Genomic DNA, 23,800 nt, shown 5'->3' on the forward strand with positions numbered 1-23,800 from the left:
TCCAAAGGCTTGAATACTGAGTGGGTCTATGAAAGGGCCAAATGTATCTTTCCTTTTAGCAAGCATCAAAGGTCACTCAGATACAGATGATCCTCCAGACCAAGCTTTGGGAAGCACTGATCTACCATGTTTGTATCTTAGCTCCTCAACCAGCCTAGTTGGTGGGAGTTCTTTAAGACAGGAAACATGTCTATGCCAGTGTGACTGAAAGTTTAATATGCATGTGCTTCACCTGGAGACCAGGTAAAAATGCAGATTCAAATTCAGTAGTTCTGGGATGGAGTCTGAGAGTGCTGCATTGCTAACCAGCTCCACATGATGCTGATGCTGCTGGTCTGTGTACATTTTGAATGACAGTGACAAGATTCTACATCTCACACTATGCCTGGACAGGGACTGATCTCACAGGCTCGTTTAAGAAACTCTTTGTATAATTCGTGCATTGACCATTTATCTTTCATACATCTTTACGCTTTAATGCAGTACATAATATAATAAACCTTCCATTATCTGATCTTCTCGAAATTGATTCCTCCTACTGTTCATATAATTCTTAATTCAATTGTCCTGGGGACTCTCCTTGAGTAATAGAAATTAGAATGTTGGACTGCAGGATCAGAATTCTAAGTAACTGTGACAAATTGAAGAAATGCTACATTATAAATGAACAGAATAAAGTCCAGTAGGGATAGGTACAAGTCAGTGCCCTTAGGCATGAAAAATAAAAGATGTGCCATGAGGAGACCTGTAAAGCACACACGAAGTGGAAATCCAGAATCTCATCACTCAAGGTGAGATATACTAAAAATGAGCATCCAGGCAAGAAATTGCGGAGGAGCAAGGCAGCAAATGTCTCTTTTATAATGCAAAGCCCCAAGTTAGGAAGAAATATATAACTAAGCATTAAAATTACTCTTCAGATTACTATATTTTAAATATTATACTTGTGATACTTATGTTTGCATGGCTTCTAAACTGGTTTTGACATTTTCTACTCAGGTTATACCTGCGATACATTTATTTCCCTTAATAGTTATGAATACCAATCCTGGCACATTAGAATCATCTGGGCCACTTTTAAAACTGCTATCCAAGACCATCTATGTTAATCTCCTAGAGGTGCTGTAACAAAGTACCACAGCCTGGATGGCTTATCACAACAGAAATGTATTGTCTCACAGTTCCAGAAACTAGAAGTCCAAAATCTGGGGATCAGCCATGCTCCCCCCGAAACCTGGATGAAAAGGATCCCTCCATGCCTCCTCCAGCTGCTGGTCGCCTGGAGCTCATCTTAAGGCAGCATAACTTTAATCTAATCTTACCATGGCGTTTCCTTTATTTCTCCCCACGTCATCTCTCTGTGCGATTCTTTGTATTTGAATTTCCCCTTTTTATAAGAACACTAGTCGATTAGATTGGGATTCATGATAATGGCTTTGATTTAACTTGATCACCTCTTTACAGATCCTACTTCCAAATAAGGTCACATTCTGGCCAAAATGAACAAATCAGGAGACTATAGATGCTGGAGAGGATGTGGAGAAACGGGAACCCTCTTGCACTGTTGCTGGGAATGCAAATTGGTGCAGCCGCTCTGGAAAGCAGTGTGGAGGTTCCTCAGAAAATTAAAAATAGACCTACCCTATGACCCAGCAATAGCACTGCTAGGAATTTATCCAAGGGATACAGGAGTACTGATGCATAGGGGCACTTGTACCCCAATGTTTATAGCAGCACTCTCAACAATAGCCAAATTATGGAAAGAGCCTAAATGTCCATCAACTGATGAATGGATAAAGAAATTGTGGTTTATATACACAATGGAATACTACGTGGCAATGAGAAAGAATGAAATATGGCCTTTTGTAGCAACGTGGATGGAACTGGAGAGTGGGATGCTAAGTGAAATAAGCCATACAGAGAAAAACAGATACCATATGGTTTCACTCTTATGTGGATCCTGAGAAACTTAACAGAAACCCATGGGGGAGGGGAAGGAAAAAAAAAAAAAAAAAAAGAGGTTAGAGTGGGAGAGAGCCAAAGCATAAGAGACTGTTAAAAACTGAGAACAAACTGAGGGTTGATGGGGGGTGGGAGGGAGGGGAGGATGGGTGATGGGTATTGAGGAGGGCACCTTTTGGGATGAGCACTGGGTGTTGTATGGAAACCAATTTGACAATAAATTTCATATATTAAAAAAAAAAAACAAATAAAAAAAATAAAAAAAAAAACAAATAAGGTCACATTCTGAGGTACTGGGGGTTGTGACTTCTACAAATCTTTGCAGGGGACAGGGGCGGGGATGGGGGCAGGGAGGGGCACAGTTCAACTCATAACAACATCCCAGACCAATTACATCAGAATCTCTTCAGTGAGGCCCAGACATCAGCATTTTGTAACTGCCCCCAGGAGGTTATAATACACAGCTGAGGCTGAACAGCTCTTCCCTGGGAGAAGGTCTACAACAGCCACATTGTCATGGGAAGCCACTGGTACTGAGAGTAGTGAATGTTTTGGTCACTAAGCACCAAAACTGAGGCAAGGGGAGATAAATAACTAATATTCTAAAACAGTTTTTGCTCAATCCGAAGTGCATATGGAATAAATTAGGAGCTTTAAAAAGACACTGCAGCCTGGGCATACCCCAGAGATTCTGATGTCATGAGTCTGAGGTGAGACCTGAGCATGGAAAATTGTAAGTTCCTCCAGGTCATCCTGCTATACAATCAAGATGAGAACCCCTGTTTACTGAGACAGATTTGCTACAAAGTGGCCAGCCTGGCCCTCAAGACCAGAAAAGCTGGGACAGGAACCCCATGCTTCTAACTGTAGACTTTGTTCTTTCCACTTACCACCTTACCTTTTCAACAGATCATCTTACAACATCACACTGAAGGATCTTTAAATATTATCTTTCCATTTCTCATGTAAACTTGGGCAGGCCTTTGTCATCTTAAAAAATATAACCTTCCCCTAACTCTACTTTCAATCAATTACCTTTTCTCCCCTCACTATCAGGCAAAGGGAGATACTCCAAACTCGTCTTGATTAACTTCTCACTTTCCATGTACTTCATAAGCTTCTGAAACATGAGTTCTGCCCTGATCATTTCCCTGAAATGGAACTCACCGAGGTCTGCTCTCAGAGGCCAAATACAAAAGATAGGCAGTCCTCATCTTACCTGAACTGTGCTATGTGGTTTTCAAGACCTTCGTTGGCTCCGTTTCTTCATGTGCTCCTCCTTTCCTTCCATGGAATCTTCCCTTTCACTTTCCTTCGGGGCTCCTCTTGTTCATCTGCCTGTTAAATTTTGGTATCCATTTTAGAATTATTTTTGTCTCATTGTGGCTTAGGTTGAAGCATATGAAATTGTGCTTTCTGCAGGCCAAAAGTGGTTAAATATTGGTCACATCATCCTGTTTAATCTAATGCCCTATCTCAGTACACTGTGGACCACACTACCCATGGCTTCAGCCATCACCTGTATACAGTAACTGATACTCAGTTGTCAAAATATTGTAATATTTCCCACCAGTTGGTAAATGGTTGCAACCAGTGCCCTCCTCTGACCAGTGCCATCTCATGACCCTGTCTATCCTACCTCTTTTCCTGGGACTCCTGCAACCTCCCAGTGATCCAAAAAGGGAAAATGCCCGGCATAACCAAGGACTCTCTGAATCCTGCTTCAAGGCTACAGCCAGTAACTGTTCTGACTGGTTAGCATCCATGTTATACTGAGTATGGAAAATTTTCATATTACCCCTATGTATCCATGATTTCCATATGAATCTGTCCAGCTAAATCACCTTTTCCTAGCCTCAGACCCATATTGCACCTGACTTTTCCCACTTAGGTATCACATAGACACATCAGAATCAATATGCCTAAGATGGAACATCAAACCTCCCAGAGTGACAGACTAACTTTGATAGCTCCAATGAACTACATCTCCAGGCATTCATGCCCTTGTGTAGTCCCTTGTCACACTGACTCTTGCTTTGGCCAATGGGACAATATCAAACCTAATGGAAGCAGAGGCTTAAGAAGTGCTTGTCTATTTGGAATGCTTGCTCCAGGGGACATCAGCCAAACTCTAAAGTAGCTCAGACTTGATTTCTTTGTGATGAGACCACATTGAGAAGGAGAGGCCAAGGGTAGGAGCATTGAGGCCCCAAATATCACAGAGCATCCCCACTCCATCCTGTCAAATGTCTGACCTACAGATTCTGAGATTTAAAATAATTGTTGTTTAAGCTTCTCCATTAGGCAAGGTTCTCCAGAGAAACAGAAGCAGTCAGATGTGTATGTGTGTGTGTATTTATATGTATATGTTTGTTTGCTTGCTGTAAGGAATTGGCTTATGTGATTATAGACACCTACACATCCCAAGATCTGCAAGGTAAGCTGGCAAGTTGGAGACCCAGGAAGGCCAATGGTGTAGTTCTAGTCTATGTCCAAAGGCCTGAGAACCAACAAAACAGATGATGTAGTTCTAGTCTAAAATGAGAAAACGCAAGACCCAGAAACAGCTGATGCTTCAGTTTGAGTATGAAGCCAATAAAAAGCTGACATCTCAGTTCAAAGGCTGTCAGGCAGAAGGAATTCTCTCTGACTCAAGGAGAGTCAGCCTGTTTGTTCCTTTAAGGCTTTCAGTTGATTGGATGAGTCTCATTCACATTAGGGAGGGCAATCTTCTTAACTCAGACTATCAGCAAAGATGTTAATCTCATCCAAAATACCCTCACAGAAACACCTGGAATAATGTTTGACTTAATATTGACCTAACCAGTCAAGTTGACATATAAAACTAACCATCGCAACTTGTAAGCTTTGGGTTGGTTATGTACTGAGACATGAGAGAGAGAAAAAAAAAAATACTCCTTATGCAATATGATATAAGATTGGCTTATATAATACAGACTCAAATATACACCTTGCATAATATGACCCACTTCAAGAAATGACATTATCATTTATCTAGTACCCAAATCCAAAATCTAGGATTATCCTAGAAAGATAGTTTTCCTTCATTGGCAGTAGATCGGCAACACTTTTTAATTCTGCCTCCTAATTAATTTCAAAAGACTCTTTAACCTCACTTCACTGCTCTTGGTAGAACAAAAATGGCAAGTACCTGGTACTGTGCTGTCATTCGTCCCATCAATGACCATGGCAAACATAGCCAATTCATCAAGGCTCTGTGTTCAGCTCACCCAGGAAAGTGCCCACATAATTCTCCTCAACACCCCACTCCAGGCATTTACTATAAATCAATCACACAGCATGCAACCTATTTGCTATCCCTGTTCTAGACACTCCTGATTTATCACTTTTATTAAGGCAAAAGCCATTTTGCTGGTTACACCAACCTCCCCTACCACTACCTAAATCAATTTATCTTCTACCTTTTTAGAAGGATTACCAAATTAATCTTTCTCAAATGCATTTAACATTGTCTGGGTTGCCAACCTGTGCTCACCTCAGGACTCAGAGGTGATTTGGGTGTGTGGCAGATTGGTAGCAAAGATAGCTCCAATTCTCTGCCCTTTCCCATGTCAATGTACCTTGTAATGTAATTTTGCAGCTCCTCCCACCAAGAGATAAAGTCTATTTCTCTACCCCTTCAATCTGGTCTAGTGAGTTACTTGCTCTGAGTAGAAGTCACATTGTGGAGATTCTGAACCTAATCCTCAAGAGATTTTGAGTGCTTGCTCTCTTTCTTAGAAGCTTGCCTCTGCCATGAGAACAAACTTGGGTTAGCCTGCTGGGGGATGAGAGATGATGTGGCATGGAGCCTCATCTCCTAAGCTAAATGCCCTCCCAGATAGGTCAGAGAGCATGGTCAAGATCAACAAAACCTCCTGACTACCCACAGCTGACCACAGTTTGATGCGCAAGCCATGGCCACTTAGATGACCCATAGACTTCTGAGGCTTTCTGGTTGTTTGCTACACTGCATCTCATGGCCACAGGTAACTGATGCAAGGGTTATATGAAGGACCTGTGAAGCAGACCCATCATAGCTCTATTTGCATGAGGAACTAAAACACTACTCCAAGAGAATTCATCCAACTGATTCAAAAACCCAACTATAACAACCGGTAAAATCCATAGGTGGCCATTGTAGGACAACCTTTATAAGGCTATAAGAATACAATGGGGCACCTGCAGACCCAACAATGCTGATGCTAGCACTTTCATCCCTGGAGGGAGACAAAGGCTGCATCAGCACCTAAGTATCCCCAGAATCTTCAAAGGGCATTTGCCAGCATCAGCGGCCTTAGCAGCTGACATCCCTACAGGGGACTGAAGCAGAGAAAAATGGTAGACACCACATGGCAGCTAAGAAGATTATATTTGTGAGAACATTTGAGATGCCTCTGGGGACTTCCAGATATAAAAGAAGGCACCTTGAAAGGTCCTGCCAAAGAAAGAATGCTTTGTGATAATGTTTTTGACTCTATCTTACCCCACAACCTGGTATGCACTTGGGAAATGATTTACAAAAGTCTAAAATTGTTCAATGATTCTCCTTTGCCCTCAAAAGAATAAAGCTGGTTAATGTTGAAATACAAGTTCATTCATCCCTCACCTCCCATGTATGCATGCCCACACATTCACACACACAATTTTCACCTGCATTATTTCTACTCATTTCTATCTTTGCTCTCCCCACAACTCTGACATCATGTGGTTTCTCATTTCCTGCTGTATCAATGGCCGAGGTGAATTCCTCTTTCTGAAAGAGCATCTCAGAGGCCCCACAATTGACCTCCCTATGGAACACAGGATTTTAAACAAGGAGTAGAAGCTATAGTTCTTTTCTTTAAGCTACAGTGTAAGCAAGGGGAAAGGTGGTCCCTTCCCTCAAGTGGCAGCAGCAAAATTGAACTTGCAGTAGAATATGCACCAAAAAAAAAAAAAAAAAAAAAAAAAATAGAAAGAAAAGAAAAGAAGAGAAAAGAAAAGAAAAAAAAAGTCCACAAATTTAAAATTCAAAATTTAAATTCATTGCAGGTCTTGCCTTTAAGAGTGAAATCTATTTCTCCACTCACTGAATCTGGGCTTGACCATGTGACTTGCTTTGGCCAATAGGACATCAGCAAATGTAATGCCAAGAGGGGGTTGAGTGCAATTGCTTGCACTCAATTAAGGCTTGCTCTTTTTCTGCTGTACTTGGAACTCTGAAGTAGTAATTTGAAGGAGCCCAAGCTAGCCTACTGGAAAGGCCACGTGGAGGAAAGATAAAGCACTCCAGCTGTCCAACCACCAAACATGTAAACGAGGTCATCCTCTCCTATCTAGTTCCAGCTGAGTTGTCAGATGCAGCTGTTACAAGAGTGAGCTTAGGCAAAACCAGCTAAGGACTGGCCCCCCTATCCCAGTCCAAATTGCCAACTTACATAATTGTGAGCAAATAAATGTTAGTGCAAGCCACAAAATTTTGGGATAGCTTGTCTATGCAGCAAAGGCTAATGGGTGCATCACTAAAAAGAAGGTACCCAATGTCAGAGGAAAATAGTGCAGTGGGGAGTCATAACAATACCTTGTATAAGATGGGCTTTCTACACCACAGCTAATTACAAAGGGAATAGGATGGGAGAATTTATTTCTGTCTCTATTATCAGGATCTTATTTTAAAGCCTATATAGGAGAGAAGACAAAATAAACAACAAAAAACAATATAAGATAAAATCCAAATAATAGCTTCTTTCAAATCTTAGGGGAAAAAAAAACGGGTGTATTTGTCTAAGAAGAGTAGTTATATGTACATAAATTATGTAATTGTCCATGTTGTCTTCTTTGGTTTAAACAAATTCAGGGGCATCTGGGTGGCTCAGTTGGTTTAGAGTCCAACTTTGGCTCAGGTCATGCTCTCACAGTTCCTGAGTTCGAGCCCTGCATCGGCCTCTGTGCTGATAGCTAAGAGCCTGGATCTTACTTCAGATTCTGTCTCCCTCTCTCTCTGCCCCTCCCCTGCTCGCTCTCTCTCTCTCTCTCCAAAATAAACATTAAATTTTTTTTTTTTAATTCAGATCCATATTTACATCCTGCCTCTAACATGTGACTAGGATTTTTCAGATGCAACGCATGTACTGGTCATTTATTTATTGGGGGATCACATTTTCCACATAATATACAAATTTTTACTTCTATTCTACTGCTTTTTCACCTTTTACCTATTATATTTGTCCTGATAGCATTCTAAATAGCTTTTGAATGAATATATGATATATGCAACATTCACTTGTTCATTTGTTCTATTTTGACCTATAGGCAAGTCACAATGTCCATTCTTCCTTGTTATCACCTTCTACCTTTTTCCACATGGCCACCCAGAGTCATGGGAAGGGAGGAGGAAGTGGGAAATAAAAGTGGTAAAACATTTTGCAATTTACCCAGTGCTAGATATAATCTAAGAGATGTGCATTTTCTATTGAAATAGTTTCCCCCATAACAATACACACTCTTATTAGAACCGTATTTTTGCTGACAAAGCCAAGTTACTTCATTCAGCATTCTGCATGTAGTAGAAGAAGGAAAGAAAAAAAAAAAAGCAAACACAAAACATGCTCATCACTGTGATATTAATATACTTTGATTTGCCCAGTCTCTCTTATTTATTTTTTTTAGAGATCCACAGTCTTCCTTGACACTTCCAAATGACTCTGAGACTGACTGCATTCGAAGAAACTTATTTGAATTTTGATCTACATCTTTAATCAGGCACCTTGCCTTGAATGCATTAGTTTGAATAGTAGTAGAGTCAAATGGCTATTGTTTTTTTTCTGTAACGTGAGTAAGGAAATTAAAAGGATTTAGGGATTAGCTTGAATGTCTTCTTTTATGTGACCTAAATAATATAGTGTCTTATTATTACTGCATTCCTGACAATAAAGCATACAGTGTTTTCCAATGAGTTAAAACAATAGCTCTATAACTAGAAAACATATTACTCATGTCTGTTATGTATTTAGTTGTCCATTATTAATATTAATCATCTTTGCTTTCTTCCAGAGAGCTTAAAGTCCTATATATTTTACAATCAAAACTGTCAAGAATTATAACACTACTCTATGTGATCTCTATAAAAGGAGATATAAATGCCAATCAAAAGGACCATTGGTTGCTTCATTTATATTCAAAATGCTTCTGTCCATAAATTACATTAATAGTTTATATTCTCCTTACCTAGTCTCAGAAAGAACTCAAAGCATGTCTGTTCCTTCTTTCTTGTAACCTCTGCTTGAGGAGGAAGAAGCCCTAGAAGAGCCCTGGGAACCCCCTTGCCCCACACCACCCACAAGACATGGAGAACAGGCTACCATTTGCCTCTCTTCTAGACACTCCCAGATTCAGGGTCTTGATGCAACAGGGAGTAATGGAGACCCTGTATGCTGCTGAGCTGACTCAGGTGGCACACTTAGGTCACCATTACGGTCCTGTCCACCATATTGAAGATGTCTGGGCCCATGACTCTTGTTTCTTTCTACTTTGGCAAGGGGAACAATTGTCCAATGCTACATACACTGAAACGTCATTGTAAGCCTATCTCATAACAGAGTCTTTTTCAACTTCTGGAAAATATACCTGACAGTGGGTCCAGGGCATTCCAGTCTGATTCCAACTTTACTGACTACTACTTAAGAGAAACTCAAGAGCACATGTAATTTAAAGGATTCTTTATTAATCCATTTTGAAATGTCATTCCTTTACTCCAAACACATCCGGAGAACATGCTAATAAGCACAAGCAGGGAATACCTGTTTAAAGAGCCACGCAGAAACAAGAGAGGCCATTCCTCAAGGATGGCAAACTGTGTGATGACAACTGTGTGATAACATTTGAACAATGACTTCAAATTTAGATGTCCCATTTTCTAGGACATCTAAACTGTGGACATTGGACCAGATTGGGGGAAAGCCACCTTCTGACTGACTTACAGGTCAACCCCTTAGATAACAGACAATGGAGGCAATATCAAGCAGACACCTAGAGGTTCACTGCCAGAGCTGTGTCTATTCTTCTGGTCATCCCCTGTGATTTTCTCTCTTGCCATTCTTATAACTTCCTGGCTCTAACTGGAAGCTGGAGTGGCACTGTTAGAGCAGAATTTAATATCCACATTTGCTGGTGCCATGACTTTGCAGATGAGAAGGGGGTATGCATCGTGAAGACATGACTGTAGATGGGAAGCTGATGGTTTATCGTTGATATTTTTTCAAACTGAGAAACAGTTTAAAACCACTATATTTATTTAACTAGTTCATTAATGAAATCATCAGAGAGTGTCTATAGGCCTGGCACTGCACTCGGGACCTACAGATCAAAGTAAATGAGAACAAATGGTCACTGCCATTTCTTGTGTCCTATGATGGCAGATGTTCATTAATTTACTCAAACAAATATTTATTGAGTCCACAACTATGTGCCAGGCACTCTTCTAGCTCTGGGGAAACAGCAATGAATAAAACACTAAAATCCCTTCCCTTAATGGAAGCTTACAATTTAATGAAGGGAATTGTAAAATTAAAAAAAGCAGAATAAGTAAGTAAAATATACAGTATGGAGATTGTGCCAAGTTCTATGGAGAAAAAGCAAGCAGGGAGGGAATTAGGAAGTGGGGTGGGTTTTCATTTTGCACAGGCCACCCAGGGAAAACTTTGAAGAGAAGAAAATGTTTCGGTAAACAACCAAAGTTATCAAGGAAGTGAGCCACATGCATATTTAAGAGAAGAGCTTTCTAAACAAAGAGAAAGCAAAGGCCAAGCCCTGAAAGAGAGCATGCCTGGTGTAATGAAGGGATGGTTCCTGATTTTATATTCCCCAAACATGGCCACCACAATATTTCCCATCCCATATGACCTTCCAGAGCCTTGCCATCCTGCTCTCTGTCAAGACGTGGAGTCTATACCTCCTCCCCCTGAACCTTGACAGGGCTTTGTGACTGCCCTGACTTGTAGAGTCTGTCAAGTATGATAGAAATGACACAGGGTAACTTCCAGGCAAGTTCATGAAAGGGAGTACAGCTTCTGCTTGGCTCTATTTCTTGGGATGCTTACCCTGGGAACTCAACCACCACGTTGTGAGGAAGCACAGGCCATACAGAAGCCCACATTATGAGGGACTAAAGCTGAGCTTCCAATGATGGCCAGCAGCCACATGAATGACTGGTCTTGGAAGCAGTTTCTCCAGCCCCTTGTTGTCCTCTGTCAGCTGATACTATGTGCAGCAGCAATGAGCCTTCTCCGCTGATCCCTGGTCAAAGTGCAGAGTTGTGAGCAAAATAAATTGTTTCTGTTGTTTCTAACCACTCTATTTTGGAGAAGGAAGAGGGCCAGGTAACCAAAGCAAGTGAGGATGGCATTGCAGTTGGATTAGGAGGCAGTTGGAGGAGAGGAGGCAAGCCAGACCCTCCAAGGTTTACAGATTATTGCATATCCTTTGCCTTTCACTCCATTCAGCAAGCTACTGAACTAACAAGTAAATGCTGGTCCCTCTCTGGGTCCTGGGTGTCATCAAGAAGACAGCTTCTAACAGGCACACATCTCCTTAACCCCCCTTGAGTAGAGATCTTTTTCCAAGAGAGGGAGATCTCCTTCTACTTCCCACAGTTTTACATTTATGATGACAAACTCACACAGGCTAATCTGACCAGCCTGTTTCCTGACACCAAAATTTTAATATTTGCCAAGAGAATATCCCCCAAGGAAGCCCCAAGGAATGTTGGCCCAGCCACTGCCTCCAGTTACAGGGAGACTTCAATATCCATGCTTATATAGGTTTCAGCCAACTTAGACCCACAAATGCCCAAATGGGGTAAGAAAAGGGTACTTTCCACAGAGGCTTCTAGACTTTGTTTTCCCTCTGGCTTAATAAGCCTCTAGTTTGCTGACTTTGAGGGCTGCAGTGTGGCCCGTCTGTCATGGAGACATTTGCTTGGTCGTGTGGGAGGACAGGCAAACGCAATCCTGGAAACAAAGTGTTTTTCAAGGGAGGCTCAGGAAGACAAGCATTAAAATAATCCGTCCTTGCTAAGGTTTTAAACAGGCTAATGCACCAATGTGATGACGTGCAGTATCTGTCCCCATTTGGGGCCATATTTATAAAATTTCCTCAATCTGGGCATTTGTAAAGCTAGACGAAAAATGGGGTGAGGTGAAGCCCCAGGATAATGGCACCTAAGATGAGTCTGGAGGGAAACAGGTCACTGCTCCTGAGTCACAAATGGATTAGGGTCATGTCTGACTGCCTCTGGGGACAAGGATTCTGGACTGAGGTCTAGGACTAGAGGGAGCAAACATTTTATTAGTCATTCGCTCAGTTTGAGGAAACTAGTAACAGTGACAAATTTCTAAATGTTACATTATGTTCCTGGGCAGATTCAAAGGGAACATTTGGGTAGGTGGATGAGCAATAGGATCCAGCAAAATACCCATTAGATTAGACCCAGTCAGGAAGAAATAAACACTTCTGTTCTTGCTGTTTTGTTTTGCGTTAACAAACAGGATCATAGATAGGATGGCGCTATGCTGAATAATGTTTGGGTAAATGTCTTCCACGGCTGCTTTGAGAACCTTAATGTTCTCATGGAGAGATAGAGGAGGGTGGTACTTGCAATGAGGGGTAGACCAAGCAAATAGAAGAACACCGGCACAGTTTTTTTTTTAAGTGCTTATTTACTTTTGTGAGAGCGCCAGTGGGGGAGGGGCAGAGAAAGGGAGACAGAGGATCAGAAGCAGGCTCCACACTGACAGCAATGAGTCTAATGTGGGGCTCAAACTCACAAACTGCAAGATCATGACCTGAGCCAAAGTCAGATGCTAAACCGACTGAGCCACCCAGGTGCCCTCATGGCACACTTTTTAATTTTTGATTTGTTCACATAGATTTAAAATCATGTCATTCCATCAGAGGGATGTTAAGCATTTCTTAAGAGAATTTGGTCAAAGAAAGTGAGAACTAAAGGGTTTCTTCAAGATGTTCTTCTCATCTCAAAGATGAGAACCCTAAGGCCCAGAACAGTTAAGATTCTTTTGCAAAGTTCTTAGCTGTTTGAGGACCAATAATCATACATCCTAGAGTTTAGGACCCTTAACACTATTTACTTCAGTGGCCGATACATAAGTCAGTCATTCCAACATCACCAGCATTAGCACCTGGCATATACAAAAGTCACTCAATTGGGGCGCCTGGATGGCTTGGTTGGTTAAGCGTCCAACTCTTGATTTCAGCTCAGGTCATGATCTCACAGTTTGTGAGTTCAAGCCTCACATCAGGCTCTGCTCTGACAGTGCTGAGCCTGCTTGGGATTCTCTCTCTCCTGCTCTCTCTCTCTGCCCCTCCCCCACTTGCTCTCCCCACTGCCCTAAAAATAAATAAACTTAAAAAAAATCACTTAATAATGATGGCCTCCCCCCACAAGCCTGTAAGATCTTTCACGGGTGGGTCTTGTTTATGCCTGACCCCTCCACCCTCAGGATCTAGCAAATTGCCTCTCATAAGAGGGGCTCATTTTCAATAGATAAATGGACAAATGCTGGATACCACACACACTCAAAATGTTAACATTTTTGTTGTTTCTTGTTGCTTAAATACCAATATATTAAGCCTCTTCTTCTTCTTCACTCATTCAATAGATGTGATTGAGTATCTTCTATGTGCTAAATGCCATGGATATAGTAATGAGCACAGCAGATGGACAGATCTGGCCTCATGGAGCTGACATTCCTATGACTGCCCAGCTATCACTAAGCAGTCAAAGAAGTTGACCTGGCTTGACCAGGGCTGGCAGGCCAATCAGATGAGATGTGATTACATATTAAACCAGTCACAAAGCTATTCAAGACAGAATGGTGTCAGTAGTTTCAGGTAATAAGTTACATGGCTAGTCAATGGATTAAAGGATCGGTGTGGCCAAAATAGTCTCCAGAAACCCCCAAAGACAGTGTGAGTAGCTTCTTGAGAATATGGTAAGATTTGAAAGAGCAGGGAGGAGAGAAGGAGGATAGCATCCCAGGGAGGTGGAGTAAGTGGGAGAAACAACATGAGCATGAATAAGGGGCCAGGAATTATTTCAGTCCAGTCAGATTTTAGGCCCAAGGGTGTGAGTTTAAGTAGGAAAGGTAGGACCAGATGGCAAAGGCACCAATTATGGAAAAACCCAAAGATAAAACAATATATTTAATATTCACTTTGAACAATGGCTGGAAAGTGAATGACAGATCATCTGCAGGTGTATAATCTATTTCAACATGTTTCTGACCAGAGTGAAGGTATACCTCAAGACTCATTCTTCCATGAACCTTCCGCTCCCTTCAAAACAATAGTTCTTCAGGTAAGGAAACCCACAAGGCTATGAACTGTCAAAATGTGAGAGATTAAATTCCATGATTACTTTCTTAGCTTACACTCCAGTTGTTAATACTTTACAATGAATGCTCCATAGTTAATACTTTAGAAGATGAATTTTAACTATGTGCTTTCACTTGTCCGTCTATCTGTGGATCTACTCTCTGTAAATGGAGTCCAGAGCACAAATAGAATTAAAGCAAATTAGGCTTTTACAAGTAGAGAATAGGTGCATATTGTATGCCAAAATGTCAATGCCATAGCTATAGGTCAAAGTTCAAATATTGCCCATAATGAAGCGGTGTGAATGGGGAGGGATGAAGGTAGAGACAATGAACAGATGTGTGAATGAAATACCGAACTAAGCCTTAAATTAACTGCTCTGAGAAGTCAGTTGTACCACTGTAAAGTTAGGGATTTAGGTCTAGGTGGTAGATTCAACATATTGTTGGCCTCAGCTATTGACCTGCCTCTGTCCATACACATGCCCTCTAACTTTGGAATCCCTTCCTGCTCTGACTCTGAGCCAGCCTTGGGACTTGCTCTGGCCAACAAGATGGAATAGAGGGAAGACATACCATCTCTGAGCCTAGAACATAAGAAATTCTCTGTGTTTCTGCTCTAAATCTTGGAGTCCAGCCAGGCCACCATCTGAACATGCTGGGCTACCCTGCAGGATGAGAGACCACAGGGAGCAGAACCCAGTTGTCCCAGTTATGGCCACCTTAAACCAGTTACCAGCCAGATGATCCCCAACAATGTGAGACCCTGACCAAGATTGGCAGAACCATCTATCCCAGACACAGCTGACCCCAGATGCATGAGTATGCCCAGCCTAGACCAGAAATACTGTCAGCTGGCCCTCAGACTCAAGAATAAGGACAAATGCTTGTTATTTTAATCCACTGAGCTTTGGGCAGATTGTTGAATAATAACAGCTATCTGACAGAGAACAGATCCTGGCTGTACATTATAGTCTCTTGGGAATTGTAAAATATAGCAATGCCTACCAATTTTCTCCCCACACCAAGATTTTGTTTAATCCACATAGATACTGTTGTATTTTTTTTAAGTTCCCCAGATTTCTAATGTGTAACCAGTGTTAAAACTTCCTGACTAGAAAAATCTCCTACCTCCTTGCCCCCATCTCTCCAAATATTAAAATTCTAGGTGGGTGAGGCATTTGTTGTCTTAGGTCTGGATAACACTAAAATGTGTTTGCTTTTGCACTTGCATCACTGAGAAGATGCACATGAATCTATTTTCCTACATGCAAAGTGATCCTCTAAATGTCCACCAGTTTGTCCAGGCAATAAGAAGTGATTTCTGTCCCAAAAGTAAATATTCAGGGTCCCAAAGGCACCTCCATCCCTGTGGATGCTGGCTATAACAGACCTAAACCCCTTTGCAATTTAATATTTAATTTAGGCTAGGAATCGGGCACAACCAGACACAAAAGGGATCAGACAGCAGTAGGGAGTGGGGATTGGGGGAGGGATTTTCACAGGGGGTTACACTGCTTTTATATTCTAATTATCTGTCAGAGGGTGGGTTTGTGAGAGTAAGTGATCCACTGGGAGGAGAAACTTGAAAAAGAACTTTTATTGGACAGTAAGAAGATCTGTGTGGTAGATTCCTTGGTGCCCTGTCCAAATCCTCTTTCCTGGGCAGGTGTAACTCTTTCCCAGGTGTATAGATGTCGCCTGCCAATGGCCCACTACCTGGTCCCTTTGCCAGAAAATGGTCTGTAGCAGACAGAAGCTACCTGCCTGGAAATCCCTGGGAGGTTGTGCCCTCCCACACCTGACCTGGAGGCAACTTGCCACTGGCTGATGACCGATGGGCACACAGTAGGAAACCCTGGGCTCTTTTCTTCAGGCAGAACAGCCCTCTGGTGCCTCTGACACTCTAGAACTCCCCATAGGATAAAGCTGAGCCTCAACTTTAGCAGAAAGCCTGTTTTTGATGACTTCTTCCCTTGCCCTCTCCTGCTTCCCTCCCTCCTTTTCCAAAGAGTTCTCCCTCCATAAATCAGCTGCACCAGAATCCCTATCTCAGGCTCTGCTTCCAGGGAACCCAGCCTAAGAATATCTGCTTTCCTGAAGGTCTCTAGCTCAAGTCCTGTCAACATCTCTGTCTGTCCCTTCCTCCCTTCGGCTGGCTCTGAGGAAGAGCCGTCCCTCTTCCCGTGAGATGTTACCCACAGATGCTCACTCTTTGCCATCTTCTCCGATCACGGGTATTGTTGCTGCTCCACCAGTACCCTTTGCATCCTTCCAGGTCTTTTTCTACCAACCTTCACTCTGACTTCATGTATCCCACATGGCCTCCATCTCGGCCAGGGCTCCAGGGAACTGTCCCTGCCTCTGGCTCCACTCCTTTTAAGAAAGTACTCAAGGTCACAATCCAGCCTTACTGCCTCCCCCAACTCCAACCCACACTGATCTCTTTAACCTCCTTCTTCACTTAGCATCTACCCATGCAATTTAGCCCTGAAAGAAATCCCTATGTGTTGTCTTTATGCACCACACTTGCCTTCACTACGTGTTTTACTCATTTGTCTTGTCTCTCTAACAAAATAGTAGGTCCTCATTAGGGACTGTACTTTTCTTATAATTTAGTGCCTGGTTCTAAGATACATACTATCTGCTGAGCTAAAAAGAAAAAGGCTAGAGTTACACTTAGGTCTCATAGTGCAGGGGTACACAAGATCTAACCTTACTGTCAGAGCACACAGGTAACTAAGTGCTTGGGACTTGCCAGCTCAGAATATCACATCTTTAACAATTATATTCCATACAAGAAGGACCCAATAGACTGAAATGCCCAGTTGACAAGTTTCCTAGTTAATTGTGAAGATAGATACATTGTTTCCCCTTTGCAAATGCTACTGTTGTTTCACATAATGACTTTAACTATAATGGAAATGAGTCTGGACAGATCAATTTTTAGCCCTCAGCAAGTTAAGTGTGTCAATACAGCATGTAAACAGCAATAGAGATTGGTAATTAATAGTACAGTTTTATTCCTATATTATAATACCTCTCCTTTCTCTTTTCCAATTAAATTAAAAAATCTTTTGTAATTAGCACAATTTATACCACTACCATAAAAACCATTTCTCTAAGGGCACATTATGCAAGATGATCTACAATTTCAACTTATATGTTGCAAGACACAAAATATACAGATGTAGTCAATGTATATAAAGGAGGCTTTAAATTCTCTCCCAGAATTTTCATGCCACAAATTTTAAATTATGAAGATTAACTTCCAATAAGCATCCTTACCTTGGACTTAAATGTATTTCTCAGAAATGAAGACATGTTACACTAGCGACAGAGTAAAGTGTAACTGAGTTGTACTTATCTGAAGGGCAGTCTTCTACTAGGAAACCCTACTCAAGAAAACAGCAGACAGAGCTGAGCAATCCAAAGTCAGTTTGCCAAAAAGAGAGAGAGAGGAGGAGGAAGAAGGGAGAAGGAGAGAGAAGGAAAGAAGGAAGGAAGAAAGGGGAGAAAGAGAGAAAGAGAAAAGAGCAGAAAGAAAGAAAAAGAAAAGAAGGAAGAAAGGAAGGGATGGAGAAAAGAATGAAAGAGAGGGTGGAAATAAAAGAAAGGAAGAAAGAGGAGAAAGAGAAAGGAAAGAAAGGAATGGCAGGAAGAAAGAAAGAGAGAGGAGAGAGAGAGGGAGGGAGGGAGGAAGGAAGGAAAGAGGAAAGGAAGGAAGGAAAGAAGGAAGGAGGGAGGGAGGGAGGGAGGGAGGGAAGGTAGGGAGAAAAGAAAGGAAAGAGGGAGGCAAGGATGGAAAAAGGGAGGGAACAGAGGAAGGAGAGAAAGAGTCAGTCTGGTTTGTTGAAATGGCTGTGATAAAGCACAAAAGCTGAGGGTCATGGTTTAACAAATAGGCCCTCAGTTCAGCTCCTGAGCCTTTTGAGGTACTTTGCAAATACTTGTTGCATACTTGGTTACCTAACTTGCCAGCTCCAGCAGATTAAAATCAGCATTTTGTTATGGCAGGAGAACTGCAGGAGGTCAGCTAGCCACCTATGAAGCCACAACTTGAAACTGGAGAAAAGACAGAAAACACTGCATGACACAAAAAGTGGCATTTGCTATGACTATTGTGAACCAAGAAAAGACAAGTCTGGTTCTGAATCTTTGTTCAATAAGGCAGAGAAATGTGTAATGTGTTTCTGAAAGACTTCCGGCAAACATTCCAAAAATTGGTCATGTTTTATTTTTTTTATTTTTTATTTTTTTCAATATATGAAATTTATAGTCAAATTGGTTTCCATACAACACCCAGTGCTCATCCCAAAAGGTGCCCTCCTCAATACCCATCACCCACCCTCCCCTCCCTCCCACCCCCCATCAACCCTCAGTTTGTTCTTAGTTTTTAAGAGTCTCTTATGCTTTGGCTCTCTCCCACTCTAACCTCTTTTAAATTGGTCATGTTTTAAAAGGAAAAAGCTTTGAAAACCTACAATATTCATGGATGCTTAATTGCCTTGATTCCATGGGTCTGTTTCCACTTCAGGTACTCTGACCCAGGTCCTCATAAACTAAAGGAATGTTCCTCAAACGTCCCAGACTTCCCATTAGACCTTAATATTTTTACTTGGAAGATAGGGTGACCATAATTATTATGACTAGCTTATTACTCAAGGGAGGTGGGGAGGAGAGCAAGGGGTGCACATAAGATAGACTGAGATCATCAAGTAGGATGTGGTTCCATTTTCACTCCGTCTATGTGGATGACACACAGATCTCAAAGGCAGTTGGGTAGAGCCAAAAACAAAACAACAACAACAACAACAACAACAACAACAACAACAAAACAGAGGAAGAAATACATCCTTACTCCACTTTATCCCAAGAATCTCCTATCTAGATTGAACTGGATTATTTCAGGTCTCCCTTGTGAATCTAAATTGTCCAAGTCTTTAAAGTAAGGTAAACCTGTTCTTCATCCACCCATGGCCCATGAGTTGAAGCCAGGTTGTAAGTGAAATAGAAGGAAACAGTTATTATAGGCTGAGGACTCAGTGCTGTTAAAGACAGAAAAGCATTTAAGTGCTTGGTATGGCTATAGCTGAATCAGAGGCATAAGTGGGGTCACTGTGGGAAAGACTTCCAGAGATACAGAAGGGTGTGTGGCCTGGAGTAACCAGGAGGATCATTGATTAAATGCTGCACTTGGTACCCAATGGAACAAAAGTTAAAAAGATGAGAAAGTTGAACAAATGCACTTTGAGCCCTCAAGCTTGGCCACCTGGAGTAAAGAAGAGACGGGTGGTTGTTGTTAATTTTATTTAATTTTATTTTAATTCCAGTATAGTTAGCATATGATGTTATATTAGTTTCATGTGTACAGTACAGTGCTTCAACAGGAGACATCGTTAGTACACACAGGAAGGTAAGAAGATGGTGTGGTAATGCTGAGGGCAGTCTACATATGAGCCAGGAAAGCCCTCCAGCAGGAAGTTTGAAAAATCAGTTTCAAGTTCTTAAGAAAGACCTAGAACACAGTGTCATCTATTAGATACAATCATCTGACTTCCAGAGCAGTGCCACTTCAGATATGACCTAGATAACAGTAGCATCATCTGGGAAAAGATTAGAAATGCACCATGTTGAGCTCCACCCTAGCCCTTTTTAGTCAGGATCTCTGAAATGGGGCTGACAGTCTTCTGTATTTTAGCAAACTCTCCAGATGATTCTATGTGCCCCAAACTTGAGAAGCACTGGGATAGAGAGTAGATGAGATGAGGGAAGGAGAAAGTATACACCTCAAAGAAAAGAAGTGAGGAGCTGAAGGAGCTGAAAAGCAGGGAAAACAAAACAAAACATCCACCATAGAGGGACTCTCAAAGGAGCGTGAGAAAAACTATGATGCATTTTAATGTGAAAATCAAGGTAAAATAAAATTACTTGTGCACTCATTTTAGGCTCCCTGACAAATTGTTAAACTCTGAGTGATGGGACCTGTTAGGGATAAGGTAAAAGTTAGTGTCAGTGGCTCCAAGAATAATCTATTCATCATGGACAAACCAAGACTGTTCTATACAAAATAGGGCTTTGGTCTCCTCTGGATAATGGTAGAACTATGGATGACAATATTCTAGCAGAGTGGCAGGTCTTTTCGCTGCATTTGGCTCTTAAACCAAGAACATGTGTCTTTAATCTCATGCTCAAAAAGACAAATCATTTGTCTAAGAAGCTACAACACAGGAAACATCAGAAATTTGCAGTGGGTCCCAGAAGAAAGAAACAACGTAGCTCACTGTTCTTGCTCACCTGTAATTTATCAATTTTATTATTTCTCACACAAATATTGAATTATAGTGTTTTAATAACTTTCCTCCAGCAAATGAATTTCTCTCCAACATAGACTAATAACAAGCACAGAACAAGTTCTCTATGGTCCCTGATGCTGGGAGAAAATTACTTCCGGCCATTATAGCTCAGTAATGACAGCATTTAGTGTTACCCCATCATCAAAGCAATCACAAAATCATCCAGAAAAGTACCTATTTTCACAGAGCACTGAGCTGGGCTCATAATTCTCGAGTGAAGGTGTCTGGCTTATATGCAATGCAGGGGCTGGCATCCTCGGGCAGACTATCTGCTTCCCTCAACTGATGTGGATAAAGGACATATCCTTGGGGTAAGAAGCCACCCCCAGTTTATTTTTGTTTCACCACAGAAACTTGCAGTTCCATTTCAAGGGCTGAAGTGGTCTTTGTTCAGTGAATAGATTCTTTCTAGCAGCCTCTGCCCTCACTGGCTTAATATCATAGTCAAACACATCAAGGTTGGCAACATTCTCATTTAAGTAGATAGAATGCTGGCTCTAATACCTAGGGAAATAAATAGTTGAACTATATGTGTTTAATGTATACAAAAATGTATACATACTAGTAGACAAACTTTGGCCATTACTTTCTTTGCCACAGAACCTTGTCCTTTATCCTACCCTATTCAATGTTCCACACCAAAAAGAAAAGGTAACATGTCCAGAAATTTTCAAAAGGTCCAGAAATGATCAAAATCAAAGCAAAAAAATTTAGGTGTGGAAAATGACAAAAGCAGGCTGTTAGGAAGTTGAGGTCAGGAGTCAGAGAGACCTGGGTTCCAATCCCAACTCTGACACTCACTATGTGACTTTGACTAAGTCACTTATCTTGAGAAGCCTCAGTCTCCTGATCTAAAAAATGAGAGTTGAGATCCTATCTCCCAACAGAGGTGTTTTATGGTTTAAACGAGATGATGTATACATAGTGTTTAGTTTTCAATGAACAAGAAACCCTTGTTACTATCTAGTACAGGTTCCATATGTTGCTATACAGACACATAGTGGAAAATACAGCCCCAGATTCAAATTCTGCCTTTACTGCTTATTAGCTAGCATTTTTTTTTTCCTTTTCTTTGAGAGAGAGAGAGAGAGTGAGCATGAGAATGGGAGAGGAGCAGAGAGAGAGAGAGAGAGAGAAAGAGAGAGAGAGAATCTTAAGCAGGCTCCACACTCAGCATGGAGCCTGATGCTGGGCTCCATCCCACGACTCTGGATCATGACCTGAGCCAAAATCAAAAGATGGAAGCTCAACTGACTGAGCCACCCAGGCGTTCCATAGCTAGCATTTATTAAGTCACTTGACTCTGGTTTTCCTCTCCACTGGTAAAATGGAGGGGATGAGTTATAATATTCTTAAATCCCTTTTATCTTAAATATTTTATACACCATATACCTTTATCAATTGCCCTGAGACTTTCCTATCCTTAAATTAATTATAAAATGAACTTTTATGTGCGAACTATATAAAAGGGATTTTGTAGATGTGTCTCTATTTTTCTGAATTTCCAAGATAAGCTCTTTATTGAAAAAAAAAAGATATTCAAATAGAAAAATGACAAATTAAAATTCCAGGTTGGATGGTAACCTGTGCAATCAGCATCCAAATCAAGGACTAGAACTTTACCACCTGAGTCTCAGATCATTATGTTTTCTTTTATACACTTAGAGAGTATTACCAGATAAGTACATACAGGAAACTGTTAACATAGAGGTTTTGCTTCTAATTAAAACAACAATAAGAACTAAATTAGAAAAAAAGAAGCCAATTGAATAAAAAGCCTTCTGGATGGGAAAAATAAAAATATGGATCGAGATAAATAATCTCAACATTAAAACATTCCACAAAGCTAATTTTTAGGAAACTATTATGTCCACACTAACTCAGCCACCAAGAAGAAATCCAAATGCTATCTACTTCAAAATAAAACTCATTTCTTTATAAGCCCACTATCACTGTTGGCTTCAGGAGGTCCCTGTCCTGAGCCTTACTGTGCTGCTTTCATTTTTACAGTTTGCTTCTCAGATTTGCAGCACTTTCCCCTGGCTGGTGGTAAAAGGATTTTCAATGCAGACAGGCCTGCGTGCATTTGGAAATGGCATCCAGTTCACTGAAATAGAGCTTCCTTTCTGGTCGCATCATTATCTTTTAAACATACCTATATGCTGAGTTCCAGAGAATGGTTCTCAATGTATGTACACCTTCCTTACTATCACACAGTAGCTTTAAACATAAAAAGACTCCATTAAAGTCACAATAATATTCTCCCAAGCTTGACATTCAAACCATGTATAAGAGAAATATTTTGCAGGAAATGCAAACTCTCTTACATTTTACTTTTGCTGTAGCTTACAAAAAAAAAAAATTAAAAGGAAAAGAAGAGAAACTTTTTAATGCTATTGAGAATAAAAGGCATATGGATTCTCTGAGAAGGCAATTTCTTTGAATTCAGGCAAGAAAAGGTGAAATATCTTTGACTTTATTTATCTTGCTCAATCCCATTGCCCCTGCAGTCTGACCTGTAATACCTCAGGGAACCGAAAACAGAGGAAGGTAAGGAAGAAGAGGAGAAAGAGGGGAGAAAAAAGGCGAACAACTGGAGGAAGAGAGCAAAGGAGGCCTGTGTAGGGGCTAGTTCGAAGCTTCTTAGCCCCTGAGAGCACAGTGGTGTGACAGTCTGAAATATTACCCAATATGTTTTCATTCCTGGTGATTCTCACTGCCCTTCCCACCCACCTCCCTCCCACTCAAGCTGAGGCATCCGATGCTTGGGGGTGGAGCTTGGTGAGAAGAAAACATTCAGAGCTGGATCTTAATTCCAAATTTGCCTCTGGAAGCCCATTTCAGGGAGAGAAAGGAGTAAGTGTTCAATCCAAAGCTTCCATTGCAAAAGGAGAAACGTAAAAGAAAAAAAAGGGGGGGGCACCTGGTTGGCTCAGTTGGTTGAGCATCCGACTTCGGCTCAGGTCATGATCTTACGTTTTGTGGGTTCGAGCCCTACATCAGGCTCTGTGCTGGCAGCTTGTTCAGAGCCTGCAGCCTGCTTCAGATTATGTGTCTCCGTCTCTCTCTGCCCGGCCCCTGCTCATGCTC

General features: G+C 41.3%; 1 long non-coding RNA gene across 2 annotated transcripts in view; it reads right to left on the reverse strand.

Annotated features, from left to right (window-relative positions):
- Positions 1-23,800, reverse strand: part of LOC145715368 (uncharacterized) — a 569,759-nt gene that overhangs the window by 404,102 nt on the left and 141,857 nt on the right. For both annotated transcript variants that reach the window (XR_014137428.1, XR_014137429.1), the window contains exon 2: positions 3,182-3,282. This is a non-coding gene — a long non-coding RNA (uncharacterized LOC145715368). The remainder of the gene's footprint in view (positions 1-3,181; positions 3,283-23,800) is intronic.

Source organism: Panthera onca, chromosome A3 (assembly GCF_046562875.1).
Source record: "Panthera onca isolate mPanOnc1 chromosome A3, mPanOnc1 haplotype 2, whole genome shotgun sequence".
NCBI lineage: Eukaryota > Metazoa > Chordata > Mammalia > Carnivora > Felidae > Panthera > Panthera onca.